We start from the raw sequence: 18,424 nt of genomic DNA, 5'->3' as shown, positions 1-18,424 counted from the left end.
ACAAGTTGGCCCTTATATAGTTATATATATATATATATATATTTATATATATTGCCTACTCGATATCCATTGCGTTCAAAGCTCTAAAATTCTTATCCTTAGCTCTAAAATTCTTATCCTTAGTTATAGGACACTAAAGCTTTTCATGTTTGAACTGTTTTTTTATTTTTTATTTTTTTATCACAAAGCTGATCTATATTTATATATATATACACATAAGATGGTTCAAATGCTAGTTAATATAAGTAATATTTCGTATAAGATACACAATGCCACAATATATATTTTGTTAAAAAGTTTCAAGTTTTTTGTGTTCAACTAGAACAATAATTTCTGAAAACAATAATATTTTTTTCTTTATGTTTTTGGATGATAAATTATTGAAACTTGAAAGCATCGGCAGAAGCTTCTAACTATTTTTTGTTTGTTGATTTTTTTTTTCTTTTTGGCTAATTTCATTTTGCAACTCAAAATTATCACTTTTTCCTTTTTATCAAATTGTTAATACTTGGATGTTAAATGTTTGGCATGTTGCGATGTTTGTTATAATTTCAGATTTGTTGTTTGCTTGAGTTCAAGGATATTCCGGCAGATTCTAGTGCAAGCTCCCTTTTCCAGGCCCAGGGTACCCCTACCCCTACCCCTACTCCTACTCCTACTCCTGGCCCAACATCTATCCCTACGCATACAGAACCTTGCCCCGCCCCCAAGCCCAGCAAGAAACCTGCTTCCATAGTTTGGTCTTATTTCACCAAATTAGAGGATGGTGACCCCAATAACCCCTAAGCCAAGTGTAACCATTGTGAGAAAATTTATGGATGCCACTATAGGAAATATGATACCCCACAATTAAAGGTGCACTTAGAAGAAAAATGTAAAAAAAGTCTAATATTAAGATCATTACAAGAGAAAAGCTAATCTATGCTAGAAATTGAACTTAAAAAAATAGCGGATGATAGTAGTAGGGGTGCAACGTTGAGGGGGTATACTAAGTATGATCCCGATGAGTGTAGGAGACACCTAACTCGTATGGTTATCATGGATCTACCTTTTCAAGTTGTTGATGAGAAATGGTTCCAAGCGTATTCTCACTACTTGGAACCAAGGTTTAATCTTCCTTCTCGCCACATGGTGGAAAATGATGAAAAAAAATGTTATTTTTCTGAAAAAGAGAAGTTGAGGGGCCAATTGGCGGGTCAATTTGTTTGCCTCGCCACTGATACTTGAGCATTAATCCAAAATTATAATTATATGTCTTTAACTGTGCATTTTGTTGATGGTGATTGGACATTGCACAAAAAAAATCATAAAATTTTATTAAATCACTTATCACTAGGGTGAGATGATTGGGAGGGCCTTGGAGGCCACGATAAAGGAGTGGAGGTTTACACGAGTTGTTACAGTCACAGTTGATAATGCCTCGCCTAAAGATGTGCAGCACATATTTTGAATCTTATTGTTACTGATGGTTTGAAGGATTTTCATAACTTAATTGCTCAGGTTAGGATTGTTGTGAGATGGGTGAGATCTTCTCCTTCGAGATTGGAGAAATTCAAGATTGTTGCGAGGTCTGTGGGCCTAACATCCAAGAAGGGCCTTTGTATTGATATGCCTACATGCTGGAACTCAACATTTTTTATGTTGGTGGCGGCCCAAGAATATAAGTTGGCATTTGCATTATTGGGTGATGAAGACATCCAATATGTAAAATATTTTGATGATCACAAGGGATTGGGAAAACTCGTGGATGATGATTGGAAAGTTGTATAAACTTTTGTAGATTTTTTGAGACTTTTCTACAAGGTTACTACGATATTATCTGGCACTTTGTAACCTACATCCCATCAATTCTATCTGCAAATATGTAGGGTAAAAGAAAAATTAGATGACATGGTCATGGGTGGTCACATTAGGTGGCGGGAGATGGCGTTGATTTTGAGGTCAAAGTACGACAAATATTGGGAAGATTTCACTTGGGCTAATATTTTGTTATATGTAGTTGTTGTCTTTGACCCTTGGTTTAAGGTGGATGGCATGGTATTTGAATTAAGAATTGCGTACGGGCAAGCATGGGCGGAGCATATTGCAATAAGGGTTAGGGAAACCCCTTGGTAGATCAGTTGATGAGTTTACTGTCATGCGGGGTGGTAATATTGTGGCACCTACACCTACCCCCCAATTCCAGAAGCCGAGGTTGGGAAAAGACATAGATTGGACTGGGGTGAGAGGTTGGAGTAGACCCCTTTTGTTCAGAGTTCTACAGAGGCTTAGTCAAAGATAGATAGATACTTGACAACAGAGTTTCAACTATTTTCACGAGAGTTTGATATATTAAGTTGGTGGAAAGTGAATGCCGTGAAATATCCCGTCCTTGGAGAGATAGCCCGCAGTCTTTTGGCCATCCTTATTAGCACCGTAGCCTTAGAGTCAGCCTTTAGCACTGAAGGGTGCGTATTGGATTTATTCCGGAGTTCATTAGCTCTTACCACTGTGGAGGCTTTGATTTGCACGCGGAATTGGATCACGGAGACTCTAATTCATATTCCGAATGTTCTTGACTATGAGGAGGCCGACATTGAGGAGGAGAGTTGTGATCAGCATGGATTTGGTAATCGTGGGATTTTAATTTTATTTTCTTATTTTAACTAATTTATTTTCATTTAAGCGGTATTAATTTCAAATTTAATTGTTATAATGATACATGAGATGGCGTCTACAGCTACCTCCGATGCATTATGACTTTGTGTGTATTGGACCCACCATTGCCATGGTTTGCACAATTTGTCTCGTATTTGTTTTTTGCATTTATAATTTTATATAATATTTTAGTATTTAATTATTTTGCTTGTATGTTTTTTAGCTTTTATATTCTCAATATACATATGCCGAATCCTAATCCTAAGGACCCAATGATCTATGCTCATCTTCATCCCAATGACTCAATCTCGTCTTGGTTAGTACTTTTAATATTTTGTATTTTAAATTTTTGTTTCATGTTTATAACTTTATAATTCTAATTTGTTTTATTTTTAACTTATTCGAATTGTAGGTTTTATAACTTTTATGATCTCGATTCACAGTCTCACAGCAGTCGACACAACTCAATCTCAAAGAACTCACCACCATCCCAAATTGATCAAATTTGAAATGTTATGATTTTGTTAATTTACAATTAATTGCAATGTTGCTACAATAGCTAATAGTACAATTTGTAATATTTACTATTTTTAGATGAGTTTGTAATATTGTAATATTTTATTAGTTCTCTTAATTTGTATAATTATAAATTTATAATAGCTTAGTGCCTTTGTGAGGCCCAGTGTATGTGAGGCCCGGACTGTGAGCAAGGCCTAGCCTTTTCTTGGAGAGCATTGAAACGGCGCCGTTTTGGGTAAGTGTTGCCTTCTTCCTCAGCTTTCCCGATTCTTTCTCCCTCTTTTTTTTCTCTTTCGGTTTTCTGGTTGATATAAACTCCACCAACAATTGTGATGAAACCCGATAACAATGATGGCTTGGAATCCCAAGATCGTATTGACAAGATTTGTTGAGCCTTGACCAGTCACCCAACTAGATGAAAACCAAGACTACGAAGGATTGAAAACGCCACACCAAGAAATCAGAATCAAGGTGATAAGTTTGGAGCTTGAACGCCACAAGATTAACTTGATAAGTTCAAAGAGTTCTTTGAAGAACCAAGAGGAACACAAGACCTCACAAAGACAAATAAGCTTCTGAAATTTCAAATCTGATATTAAAACTCGAAATAATCCCTCTATATACTTGGAACAACCCTCCAAGAATAGGAAGAGTCATAACTACAGCTTTAAAAGCAACACAAATATTAACATAACAAGTCCCACGATTTTTAGGCCTCTTGGACTTCTAGAGGCAGCAAAAAATGACTAAATCACTAAATTCAATGTATTTCAGGTACCCAGGCAAGACCAAGTTCATTCACCTATTTAATATTCTTGAAACTTAACAAATTCACGTCCTTTAATGGATAGCCCATTCATCATATTTCTACGTGCTAATTAGCCTCTTCAATAGCCTTGATGACATGGACTAAGTCTTGAATATTATTTGAGCCCATCTTGGTCTTTTTAGAATCAGCCCAATTCTCTTGGATTAGCCCATTTAGTGCTTCCTTGAAATGTTTGGCTCTAAGTCTTGTAATTGGGCCACTAGGAAGTGACAAAGGGTCTTGTGCAAATTTAGCTCCATTCCCACTTGTATGATCAGCATGTTCAGCTCCTTGGTTTGCATCATTCTCCCCCTCTTGAGAAGGATTGGTCCTCAAATCATCACCTACATCAAAAGGAGACAAATCAGCAACATTAAAGCTTGCACTGACACCATACTCACCTGGTAAGTCAAGCTTCTAGGCATTATCATTGATGCGTTCTACTACTTGAAATGGCCCGTCACCCCAAGGCAGGAGTTTTGAACGCTGCTTCTCTGGAAAACGGTCCTTCCTTAAGTGCAACCAAACCCAATCTCCCGGTTGAAACACTACCTTCTTGCGTCCCTTGTTGGCTTGATGGACATATTGTTTAGTCCTCCTTTCAATGTTCAGCCGTGCCTTTTCATGAATCATCTTTACAAATCCTGCCTTCTTCTTGCCATCTAAGTTCACACGTTCACTCAAAGGTAAAGAAGTTAAATCCAAATGTGACAATGGGTTAAAGCCATAAACAATTTCAAATGGTGAAAACTTAGTTGCAGAATGTATACTTCTATTATAAGCAAATTCAACATGTGGCAAACAATCTTCCCATGCTTTCAAGTTCTTTTTAATGATAACACGCAACAAAGATGACAAAGTTCTATTTACTACTTCAGTTTGGCCATCCGTTTGTGGATGACAAGTAGTAGAAAACAACAACTTAGTTCCCAGCTTTCCCCACTAAGTCTTCCAAAAGTAACTCAAAAGCTTTGCATCCCTATCAGAAACAATGGTCTTAGGCATACCATGTAACCTAACAATTTCTTTGAAGAACAAATCAGCTATATGTGATGCATCATCAGTTTTATGACATGCAATGAAGTGTGCCATCTTGGAAAATCTATCTACCACCACAAAAACTGAATCTCTCCCCCTCATAGTCCTAGGTAAACCTAAAACAAAATCCATAGAAATATTAGTCCAAGGTTCACTAGGTATTGGCAAAGGGGTGTACAAACCATGGGGTTTCAACTTAGACTTAGCCTGTTTACACGTGATACACTTCTCACAAATTCTTTCCACATCACGTTTCATATGAGGCCAAAAAAAATGTTCATGCAAAATTCCTAAAGTCTTAGCTACACCAAAATGACCCATCAAACCACCACCATGAGCTTCTCTCACAAGCAATTCCCGCAAAGAACATATTGGCAAACATAGTTTATTTTTCCGAAACAAAAATCCATCATACCTATAAAACTCACCAAATGCCATTTTTTCACATGCATTGAACACATCACCAAAATCAGAATCTTGAGCATACAATTCCTTAATGTATTAAAAGCCAAGCATTTTTGTATCTAAAATGGAAAGTAAGGCATACCTTCAGGACAATGCATCAGCCACCACATTTTCCTTACCTTGCTTATATCTGATCACATACGGAAATGTTTCAATGAATTCCACCCACTTGGCATGGCATTTGTTCAACCTTTGCTGTCCTTTCAAATGCTTCAAAGACTCATGATCTGTGTGAATCACAAACTCCTTTGGCCATAGATAGTGTTGCCAATTTTCCAAAGCCCTCACCAAGGCATACATCTCCTTATCATAAGTAGGGTAATTTAGGGCTGCCCCACTCAACTTTTCACTGAAATAAGCAATTAGACGGCCTTCTTGCATCAAAACAGCTCCAATACCTATGCCTGAAGCATCACACTCAATTTCAAAAGTTTTAGCAAAGTTAGGTAAAACAAGCAAAGGCGCATTAGTTAACTTTTCTTTGATCAGACTAAATGCCTTTTCTTGTTCTTTTCCCCACTTAAACGGCACATTTTTCTTGATGACTTCAGTAAGAGGGGCGGCTAAGCTACTAAAATCACGCACAAACCGTCTATAGAAGCTAGCTAAGCCGTGGAAACTCCTCACTTGGCTGACTGTTGTAGGCGTTGACCACTCTTGGATTGCCTTCACATTTTCCTCATCCACCTCAATTCCTCTCTTACTAACAACAAAACCAAGAAACACAAGCTTATCCGTGCAAAAGGTGCACTTTTTAAGGTTAGCAAACAACCTTTCTTTCCTTAGAATTTCCAAAACAGATTTCAAATGCATTACATGTTCTTCCAAATTTTTGCTATAGATCAGGATATCATCAAAATACACAACTACAAATCTGCCAATAAATGCTCGCAAAACATGGTTCATCAAACGCATAAACGTGCTCGGAGCATTAGTTAAACCGAAAGGCATCACTAACCACTCATACAAACCATATTTAATCTTAAAAGCAGTTTTCCATTCATCACCTTCTTTCATCCTAATATGATGATATCCACTCTTAAGATCAATTTTTGTAAAGACACAAGAACCATGCAATTCATCCAGCATATCATCTAGTCTAGGAATGGGATGACGATACTTTACCGTTATGTTGTTGATGGCTCGGCAGTCAACACACATCCTCCATGTTCCATCCTTCTTAGGAACTAATAGCACCGGAACCGTACAAGGACTCATACTTTCACGGACAAACCCCTTCTCCAATAATTCACTTACTTGCCTCTGAAGTTCCTTGGTCTCCTCGGGATTACTCCTATAAGCAGGTCGGTTTGGAATTGATGCACCAGGTATGAAATCAATTTGATGTTCAATCCCTCGGATTGGAGGAAAACCATAAGGTACCTCTTCAGGAAGGACATCTTCAAACTCCTGCAAAAGAGAAACAATATTGCTCGGCAAAGCACCGAAGAGATCATTAGTACATAAAAGAGCCTCCTTGTACATGAGTACAATAAGGGGCTGGTGTGAAAATAATGCTCTCTTGATCTCACTTTTTTTTGCAATGTAGTTGAATTTTTCCTCTCTTGCTCTCACTATAGCCGAAATCTTCTCTCTTTCTTTTTCACTCTGATCAATGTTTTTCTCTCCTTTTTTTTGAAAGTCTTTTTTTTTTTCAGTTTTGGCCTTCCTTTCCTTTTCCTTTTTTTTTTTCATTCGAACTTTGTAACTTTAATTGGTCCTCCCTGACATGTTTTGGAGTTAATGGCACAAGAGTAATAGGTTGCCTATTAAGAGTGAAGGAATACTTATTTGTGAATCCATCATGCGTAACCCTCAGATCATACTACCATGGTCTTCCCAACAGTAAATGGCATGCGTGCATAGGAACCACATCACAAAGCACCTCATCCTCATATTTGCCAATGGATAATGCCACCAACACTTGTCTTGTCACCTTGATTTCCCCACATTCATTCAACCACTGAAGCCGGTAAGGTTGAGGATGTTTCAAGGTAGTTAAAGCCAATTTCTCCACCAAATAAGTACTGGCTACATTTGTGCAACTCCCACCATCGATAATGACACTGCAAAACTTTGTTATTTACAAAGCACCGAGTATGAAACAAGTTCTCCCTTTGGTTACTTTCTTCCTCCTTAACCTGCACATTGAGAACTCGCCTTGCAACCAATAAATCTCCAACCACAGCATTTTGCTCATCGTCAGCATCCTCCATAGATGGCATATCATCATTATCTACTTCTTCCTCATTTTCTGACTCAAGCTCTCCTTGGGCATTTATCACCATCACTCTCTTGTTTACACACTGGCTGGCTATATGTCCGCGCCCCTAACATTTAAAACACTTAATATCATGTGTTTTAGAACTTGAAGTCTCGATTGTGGCTGAAGTAGTGGCGGTCTTTAAGTTGGCATTCTTAGAGGATTCAAATTTTGGCTTATTTTGTTGCTACTCGTCCCTTTTTGGAGTTGTCTTCCACGAGCTGGTTATAGCCATAGGCAATCCCCTCCTAGCCAATCCCTTTCATTTGAATTGTTCCTCCACCTTTATGGCTTGATGCACCATATCCGTCAACTCAACATAGTGCTGCATCTCGACTATATCCGCAATCTCACAATTTAAACCGTGCAAAAACCTAGCCATGGTGGCTTCCCGGTCCTCTTCTACATTAGCCTGGATCATAGCTACCTCCATCTCCTTGTAATACTCAGCCACACTCTTAGATCCTTGAATTAACCTCTGTAATTTTTGATACAATCTCCTATAATAGTGGCTGGGTACAAAACGCTTCCTCATAAGCATTTTCATTTCCTCCCAAGTGTCCACGGGTGGCTCTCTATTCCTCCTCCTATTAATCAGTAATTGATCCCACCACACAATGGCATAATCAGTAAATTCAATTGCATCCAACTTAACCTTCTTTATCTCTGAGTAGTTGTGACAATCAAAAACCATCTCCATTTTAGTTTCCCACTCCAAATAAACTTCAGGATCATTTTTACCTTGAAAAGATGGGATTTTAATCTTTATATTTCCTAAATCGTTATCCCTCCTAGGCCTACCCATCCTAGCTTCTCTATTTCTATACCCACGCTCAATCCTGCCTCGGTTCAAATATTGCTCATCAAACTCCTCCGACTCCGCCTCTCCATCAACATTCCACCACGGACCACGCCCACCATGCTGGCCCCTAGGAGTTTCCGCTTCTACCCTGAACAACCTTTCGTGAATATGTTCTAATTCAGCCCTCAACATACGCCTCATCTCCCCTAACATCGCTTGCATTTGGAGGTTTGGAACTGGAGGTTGTCGAAATTCTTTGGTTGTGTCTTCTTCTTGATTATTAGACATGTTTTAAAATCTGCAAACAAAGTTAGAATCCTCACAAGCACTCCCTCACGTGTTTCACTCAAGAATTGATACACTTGCACTCGTGTTTTCACTCTAAACGGCTTTTACCCTCATATGGTCTCACACACTCTTGCCTTTTTCCACTCTTCTGTGTCTTCTTTAGTTCTTAATCGAACTTCAAGAAACTCATTCAAAATAATCCAGCAGCAACTCAGAAAATAAACAACCAAAACTCATCAAAAGTTCAAGTACTTGAATAAGGTGAGATACAAGATTGAAAGGAAGAAGTTTTCTTACTGGCATCGTGTACCTTTTTTTTCTTTAATGTCTTTTTTTTCAGCAAAGAACAAGAAATAGAACGAAATAAAAAGATAGACAAACTTAACTTAGAACCTGGTTCTGATACCAAAATGATATGAACTCCACCAACAATTGTGATGAAACCCGATAACAATGATGGCTTGGAACCCCAAGATCGTATTGACAAGATTTGTTGAGCCTTGACCAGTCACCCAACTAGATGAAAACCAAGACTACGAAGGATTGAAAACGCCACACCAAGAAATCAGAATCAAGGTGATAAGTTTGGAGCTTGAACGCCACAAGATTAACTTGATAAGTTCAAAGAGTTCTTTGAAGAACCAAGAGGAACACAAGACCTCACAAAGACAAATAAGCTTCTGAAATTTCAAATCTGATATTAAAACTCGAAATAATCCCTCTATATACTTGGAACAACCCTCCAAGAATAGGAAGAGTCATAACTACAGCTTTAAAAGCAACACAAATATTAACATAACAAGTCCCACGATTTTTAGGCCTCTTGGACTTCTAGAGTCAGCCAGAAATGACTAAATGACTAAATTCAATGTATTTCAGGTACCCAGGCAAGACCAAGTTCATTCACCTATTTAATATTCTTGAAACTTAACAAATTCACGTCCTTTAATGGACAGACCATTCATCATATTTCTACATGCTAATTAGCCTCTTCAATTGCCTTGATGACATGGACTAAGTCTTGAATATTATTTGAGCCCATCTTGGTCTTTTTAGAATCAGCCCAATTCTCTTGGATTAGCCCATTTAGTGCTTCCTTGAAACGTTTGGCTCTAAGTCTTGTAATTGGGCCACTAGGAAGTGACAAAGGATCTTGTCTAAATTCAGCTCCATTCCCACTTGTATGATCAGCATGTCCAGCTCCTTGGTTTGCATCACTGGTTTCCCCTGTGTCTCTCTCTCACACGTTACCCACTTCCCTTCCCGATTTCATCTCTTCCTTTTCGTTGGGTCTGTTCGTGAGTCAAAATATAATGCCCTATCATGTTCTCCATTTTCTTTTTCCTCACTTTCGGTTTTTCCCTCAAAATCGGTTTCTCACTCTGTCGCATCCCTCCATTGCTGCAGATCACTGTGCTTCTCTCTCTCACATCCCTCTATTGCTGCAGATTAGTGCGTCTCTCTCTCACACGTCCCTCTTTTGCTCAGTATTTGTTGGAGCTGCAGTTTTGGGTAGAACAAAATTTCAGTCTTGGTTGCCGAGAGCTTCTCTAGTGGGTAAATCTCTTCTTTTCTCTTATCCTCTTTAAGATTTCACATCTCTCTTCCTCTTACTCGAAATGGTTATTGAATAGAAATTTTTTTTCAAAGTGCAGTCCGTGGTTTTGGTGGATTTTCTTTCCCGTGCATCTTGTGTTTATGGTAGTGCAGTGAGTACGTCATTCTACTCGGTATCTCATAAACGTTGAGCCTTCAACCGTAAGTGTTTAACTTCGTTGGGTATTTTTTCTCTCTTGTAGAATAATATTTGATTTGTTGGATTGGTGTTTTAGAAATATATAGCCGTGAGTCTTCTTTGGGTACCGATTAACATTTAGAAGTGTTGGGATTTTTCTTTTGTGGAGTTGTGAACGAAGAGAAACGCTAAATGTGTAATGTTGTTTTGGTTAAATTGGTAGTGGTTGCTTGGGGTTATGAGCTGCTGAGATGAGTGTGATTTAGTGATTATTTGAGTTGACATTGGTTTTGGTGGGTGTATAGGACAATATTGAAGTTGGTATATAGTATTTTGGGTTGAAGTGTGGGCTGTCCAGATTGTTATTTGGTTGTTTGAGTTGGATTAAATTTGCTAAATATGGTTTGGAAATTGCGTCTTAAATTTTTAGATCAAAAGTGTGTTGTTCGTTTTTAACACTTAGTTTATATATATTATTTTTTTGCATAGGTGACGAGACTGATAGAGATTTTTTTCAAGGCATAGATAATACGCTGTAAGGGACAGGTAAGCGGGGTTTCTATACTAGGTTTTATACAAGTTAATAAGACTGGGGTTGACTTTATGAAAACTTGCATATTTTGTGATGTAATGAAAACTTACATTATTCATGAAATCTGTGTGAAAAAGGAAAAATATTTTCTGACATGTATTGTGTAACATGAGCTAAATTTTGTCATGTGATCTCTGAAATCTGAAAAAAGAGTGATATTGAGAATATGAAAAATTGTGCATTTATTTAGAAAGATGTTCTGGCTTTTGTTTTCAGTGTGTGTAAACTATCTGATTCTGTTTTGGTACTCTGTATTATTTTGATATAACACCTGAAATCCTTTGGCATGGTGTACTGATTTTTGTATCTGACTCTGTCTTTACTTTGCTCTGCTCTACTCTGTTATGCTCTGCTCTGTTTGGGTTGGTACTAACTTATCTGTTTCTGAGTGCACCCGCTTTGGAAACAAAATAGTTTTATTGTGGTCTCTCCTCTGTGCACACTCGGGGCTCCGAGAAGAATAAAGGAAATATTTCCCCTCTGTCTCTGCCTGGTTTGACCACCGGGATTAGCACAACCCTACCACGAGGGTGAAACATGGTCTCTGCTATGTGTGATGCTCTGTTTTGATGTGATGATGATACTCAGTTTATGTTATGCCAAAGTACTACGGGTTTTACTTGTCTTAAAACCATCGCTCTGTTACTTTTGAAAGCATGTCTTGTTCTGCATAATGTACTTTGTAAATGCTCATGTTTGCACTCTAGCATATGTCCTCTGCTTACTGAGTTGTTAATAACTCACCCCCTACCTTCATAATATTTTCAGATGATGTGGAGAATCCAACAGAGGACTTGGATTAGATTGGTGAGCATGATTAAGCAGAGGAGAGGATGTTAAAAGAAGGAATTCTGATGTCCTTTAGTTTAATGTCTCTTAGATTTAATCATATCTTGGGTTTAGTAAGACTTATGAAGTTATCAGTTTGGTTTGTTACGACTACCGAGAGATTGTGGACTCCTTAGTTTATTATTTTTGTTGCGGTAATGACTTTGTGGAGTTTTCAAGGTGTTTATTTAGAAGACATGAGATTGAGTTTTGCTAATAAAGTTTTTTTTTTTAGATTTATTTTAGTTGTATTGGGAAACATGTTTATAAGTGACAGGTAGTAATTCTCCAAGCCACCTGGGTTTGGGGCATTACAGCCTTAGTGATGATTATTAGTTAATACTTAATAGTATTAGTTGAAACTTAGTATATAATTAATAGTTCTATCTATATAATTTATTTTTTGTGTTCATTTTTTAAATATATTTATATTTTTAGTTAAATTATGGGTCCAAAATGGCCCAAAAAATAGATTCGGGGCCATATTGGGCCTAGATAATTGAATTGGGGCAGAAGACCCAGTAGGGGGTGCGGGGGCGGACAGATGAAGGTCCACACCCGCACCCCAGGCAGGGGACGGGATACCCCACCCCCTCATGGAAGGGGGCAGGGGGTGACGAAGGGGCGGCCCTGCCCCGTAGGGGCGAGTAGCACCCCAGTTTAAAACATTAAAGTCTCATGTATTTATAAAAATAATTTATTTAACAAAAATCATGAAACTCTAAGCATAACATAAATTGTCTAGGCCTTTACCTCGTCTCCCAGAGTCAAAGTCTTGTCCTGCAGTCTCATCCTCATAAATATCACTACCTGTGATGGTTTAAAAACATAAGAACATACAAAAATGAGTCGAATACTCAATAAGTAACACATTATCTAGTAAACATAATAAATATCAAATTTTCTTGAAAAACATGCATACTCATAAATACATACGTAAATAACATGAACATGAACTTATATTTCACTTATCATAGGCTGATATCCACTGTTGACCCTCATGAGTTAGGGTTAGCGAATCTAAGTAGATTCTGATTCCGTCTGTGGTTGTGGGTTGTGGAATCCACTATTGACCCCCGTGAGTTAGGGTTAGCGAATCTAGGTAGATTCTGATTCCTTCTATCTCTGTGGGTTGTGGAATCCATACATAAGGAAGATATATAGGGTGCACTACTACCATGTACGACCTTGGAATGCAATATGCCCATAACATAAGTACCATCTTCATATCACAACATAGGCCGTTACATATTGTATCATTCATATTTCATCATAATCATAGTTAGGGGTGAATTCGGTCCGGTCCGGTCGGTCCGGATGAGGTTTTGTGGACCAAGCCGGACCAATTCGGTCTAGGGTTTTCTCACCCTAGACCGGACCGAATAGGTAGAAGGACTGGTCCGGTCCGGTCCAATTTGGTCCGGTCCTGTCCGGTCAGTCCTATTCGATCCAACCCTAACCTAATGGGCCAAAAGCTCAATCTTATTCCTTTGTTTTTTCGGCCCAATGGTGAAAGCCCACTAACATTTCATCCAATTTGAAGCCAAAAAATACAAAAAAAGAACTTGAAGGGAAAATAAAAATAATCATAAAAAAAAATTGTCAATATAATAAATTAATAATACTTGTGTTGCCAAGCAATATGCTAACTAAATTACAGTGAATAAATTTGAATAAAAAGTTTTATTATAAAAAATAAATTTTATCTATATCCATCAGAAACTTCAAAAAAGGAATAGCTACTTGATATTCTTACTACTAATCCATCTAAACAATTTAAACAAGGTTAAAACTAAAAATTATACTAGATAATGAAAGAAAATTGAAATAACATTCCAAAGCAAATTTGGCTTCTAAAAGAAAGAAAGAAAAAAAAAACCATTCCCAAGCATAGATAATGAAAATTAAAAATTATATAATTCCCAAATAACTGAAAAATTAAAAGCTCTAAATACAAATTACAATAAAGACAATTATTCTCCTGGCAGCTCTTAAGTCCTAGCTTCCTACATCTTTTGGCTTGGCATACTTTTCAGTTTTCACAGTACGCTGTAAAGTGTAAACAAAGGAATTATTAGCAAATAGCAAAAGTGAAAATTGAAAACTAACAAGCACAAATAGATTCACCTCATTAACTTGCATTGGTTCTAGACATTGTATTTGAAACCTCCATAGAATTGTCACCATCCTTAACAAGTTCTATACAATAAAGAAACAAAACAAATTATATAAATTTACATAACATATAGTATTATAGATCATAAAAGTTATAAAATGATATACTTATAAAAAAAAAGTTATAAAATGAAGTAAGTAAGAAACATACCCAACTGCCTCTCAAAATCCTTCACCTCATTCATTAAAGTCCTAAGGTTGATTGGAGTAGAAGAAGAACGAAGCCAATTCTGTGTACAAATGAGAGCCTCAACCATCATCGGAGATAAACTACTTCGAAAATGATCAAGGACACGACCCGTCGTGCTAAATGTAGATTCAGAGGCCACTGTAGATACCAGTATTGCGAATACATCTTGTGCAACTTTTGAAAGTACACGATATCTAGCTAAATTAACCCTCCACCAAATAATAATGTCAAAACTTGGGAATGCCTCCTCACAACTTTTAGCTAGGTATCTATCAACCACATTCTTGCTCCCCAAAGTGTTTTCCGATTATAACCGTTGCTTGAATATGGCCATTCTTTCTGCCGTCCTATCAACTCTACCACTACCACTACCACTACCATCTGTAGAATTTACTTCTTCACGTGGGGAACTTGTGCGCTGCTGTTGTAGATCAGAATTGCTGCCTTCGTCATTATCATCGTATGCCTCATACATGCAGGTTAAAGTATTTTTCACCTTCCAACTCAAATCAACCGCTTTTGTGGGATCATTGGCATACATGCATTCCAATGCAAAGTCAAAATATTACATTTTATACTGAGGATCAAGAATAATCCCAACAAACAGCAACATATTCATATTATCTAAGTTGCCCCAATATTTGTCAAATTTTTTCTTCATATTTGTGGGCATTAATCCCACCACAGGGCTTCCTATTTCACACTCCACTTCAATTGCATTAGATATTTTAACTAACTCCAGAAAAAAGGAGTTGCAAGTTAGCTATTGAGTCCCCGAAAAAGATAAAGTTGCATCATGAAATAGTTTAAGAAACTTTACAAACAACTTTACTTTCTCCCAATTGTTATTATTGGGAGGCCCTAACTTCTTTGATGTTCTCCTATTCACCACATCACCAATTTGATCATCATCATCATCCTCATCTCCAACACTACTTAGGAATCCCGAATCTTCTTCTTCCAACCTTTCAAAATCTTTTCGAAATTTTAAAGCCCCCTCCAACATAAGATAGGTGGAGTTCCACCTAGTCGGTACATCTAAACAAATGTCACTTTTGCTTGCAATTTCTTCCAACCCAATACACTTCTTAAATGTAGTCCACCTTTGAGGTGAGGACTTAACATATTTCACAACACATCTTACCTTCACAATAGACTCATCAAATTCCCTCAACCCCTCATAGCCAATTAAGTTTAGGATGTGGGCACAACAACGAACATGCAATAATTCATGTTCCAAAACAGTGTCCTTCCTATACTTGGTTTTTTTCTTCAAATAAGAAATAGCTCCGTTATTAGAACTTGCATTATCAAGTGTGATTGCAAATACTTTCGGTCTCCCCCAATCATGCAAGCACATCTCTATGGCCCTACCAAGTGTATCACCCTTGTGATTCTCAACCAAACGAAAATAAAGAATTCTTTTGTGTAGTTTCCAATTATCATCAATAAAGTGTGTAGTGAGACACATATAGTTGAGATTTTGCACGGATGTTCATGTATTCGTGGTGAGGGAAACTCGTTGCCCTTGAAGAACACTTCTCAACTTACTTCTTTTCCTTATATACACACTAAAGCAATCTTTCACAACAGTAACACGAGATGGAATCCTGACCGACTTAGGGCAAACAACGAGCATAAACTTCTTGAAACCCTCCCCTTCAACGAATCTAAATGGCAACTCATCAAGAATAATTATTTCTGCTAAGGTTTGTCTGCAAGCCTCAACACTAAATGATATGGGTACAAATCCTCCACTATCACTTCCTACACCCCCCTTCCAACCAAGAGTAGTTTGGGACTTATCCGTCTGTTTCAATGGACACTTCTTACATTATTTTTCAATGTGATACTTCATGGACTTTGTACCGTTGGTCTTCGTATCACATGCATACAAAGCACCAAAGTAATTACATGCAGCCCTAGGTTTACTTGGATCACCTTTTGATATTTTTGTAAAGTGATCCCAAACCATTGACCTATGTCTACCACTACCACTCTGTGTAGTATTAACACTTACATTGGGTGGGAGTGGAGGAATGCCTTGCCCAAGTGTAGCCTGTGTTGACTCTACATCATCTGTAGTAGAATCCTGTGGAAATAATTCTAGAATCGTTTCCATCTAGAAAAGAAAGAAATGGAATTAAATGAAAATAACATATAATCAATAATGCTGATCTATAAATAATTTTGATGCATCATGTTGGCTCCTAATTAATATGATTTGGACAAATGAGACTACCACCCATATTAATATAATTAATATGTTGGCTCCTGGGAGCTATGCTTCATTGGATTACTAAGAACCATGTAGGATGAAAGTCCTCTAAATAAATTGGGGTCAAGAATTGAAATTATTTTACTTGACTAAGGGAAAAAATGAAGGCATGCTCCACACTCAAGAAACATGCTTTGATGGTATATGATGTATTACCAATAATCTCAAAAGCTCGAGTTTATGAGAAGTAATAAATTTAATCATTTAACCATTATTCTAACGTGAACCAAAAAAATCTGTTGAAGCAAGGAAGAAGTTATTCTCTCGATCCATCATGATGTCAAAACCCCACTCATTAGTTAATTAGGTATTACTTAAGGTCGTTGTGTACAACTCTATACTCCTGGCAATCCAAAAGTTTCACATTTTTTTTCCTCTACATGTGATGTCAATTAAAAGTTAAGTTTTTAATGTATGGAAATAAATTATCTTATAGTAAGAGTTTGCGTTAGTCATCTGAAGTAATCACTAAAAACTGGAATTTGTTTTATACAGGTATGGCAGGTTTTACTCCATAAAGTTGACATTTTATTTAAATAAAAACAGTACATCCAAGATTCCAGAGGACCAGAACCGATCGAATATTTTCTTCCAATATTGCACCCAAATTTGTCCATTACCAATCACTTAATCTCATATATAAGTACTTCTTATAAATCAATACTCCTAAAATTACAAGTAGATGAAATGAAACAAACATACCGAGAGTGAGGCACTGAGGCAGCACCAGACCGGTTGAGTGGGTCTGTCGGCTGGAATTTTCAGTGGACCCAACGGAGATGACTCAGATGATGGACTGCCGACTGGAATTTTCAGGGGACCCAACGGAGGGGCTGGGTTGTTGGAGAGTGGGGCTGTCGCGCGGCTGCTAGGGTTTTTGAATTGGGAAACTCGGGACTTCAGTTTGTGACCCTTGGGGTGGGGGGGGGGGGGGGGGGGGGGGGGGGGGTGGGGGGTAACTGGGAAAGTGGGGGTGATGAAACGGCGCCGTTTAAGTAAGCTTTCACGCAACCAGTGAATACATTTCATTCGGTTGGGACTTAAACGGCGCCGTTTAAGTCCAATTTTGTACTGAACGGCGCCATTTGATGTTTGGCAGACTTGGTGTGTTTTAAACTTGTGATTTTTTTTATCTTTTTGGCACATAAATTAATTAAAAAATTATTTAAATTAATAAAATTAATTAAACTATTTAATGGTGATTATTCTTTTAACTCATTGAAAAAATAATTAAGGACAATATTATATATTATACTCTAATAGTGATACTAATAATATAATTATATATGTTATATATTATGGAATATATATTATATAATAAGACATTGATACTAAATTATGGACTATACTATACTAAATTACTAATAGTAAATTAGTAATATATGCTGGTAGAGTCATAGTGAATCAGTGATATAGTCATTACTCATTACTCATTGGTCATTAGTAATACTCATTAGTCATAGTATTAGTGGTATTGATACTATATATAGACTTGTAGACTTGTAGTTACTAGTTATAATAACTTATAGACTTACATTGATTTAGTTATAAATTTAGTTTAATTATAATTATATTGATGATGTTAATTGTCACTTTATTACTAACTTAGAGTATGTCAATGTATTATAATTTATGATAGTTCTAACTTATAAATTAGTTAATGGTGAATTAGTGATAGGTGAGTTAATTGATATTCATGTCATACATGAATCATGAAATTAATTATAATTTACATTAGTTACTTTTAATTACTTTATATTTACTTACAACTTAGATATATTAAAAAAATGTTATCTAATAACTTAG

At 37.0% G+C, this 18,424-nt stretch overlaps 1 pseudogene; it reads right to left on the bottom strand.

The window, feature by feature from the left end:
• Positions 1-4,126: 4,126 nt before the first annotated feature.
• LOC121258699 lies at positions 4,127-8,820 on the bottom strand (annotated as a pseudogene).
• Between the last annotated feature and the right edge of the window lie 9,604 nt (positions 8,821-18,424).

The sequence above is a fragment of the Juglans microcarpa x Juglans regia genome, chromosome 3S (genome assembly GCF_004785595.1).
Source record: "Juglans microcarpa x Juglans regia isolate MS1-56 chromosome 3S, Jm3101_v1.0, whole genome shotgun sequence".
Classification (NCBI taxonomy): domain Eukaryota; kingdom Viridiplantae; phylum Streptophyta; class Magnoliopsida; order Fagales; family Juglandaceae; genus Juglans; species Juglans microcarpa x Juglans regia.
This window is presented reverse-complemented; position numbering and strand designations above follow the sequence as displayed.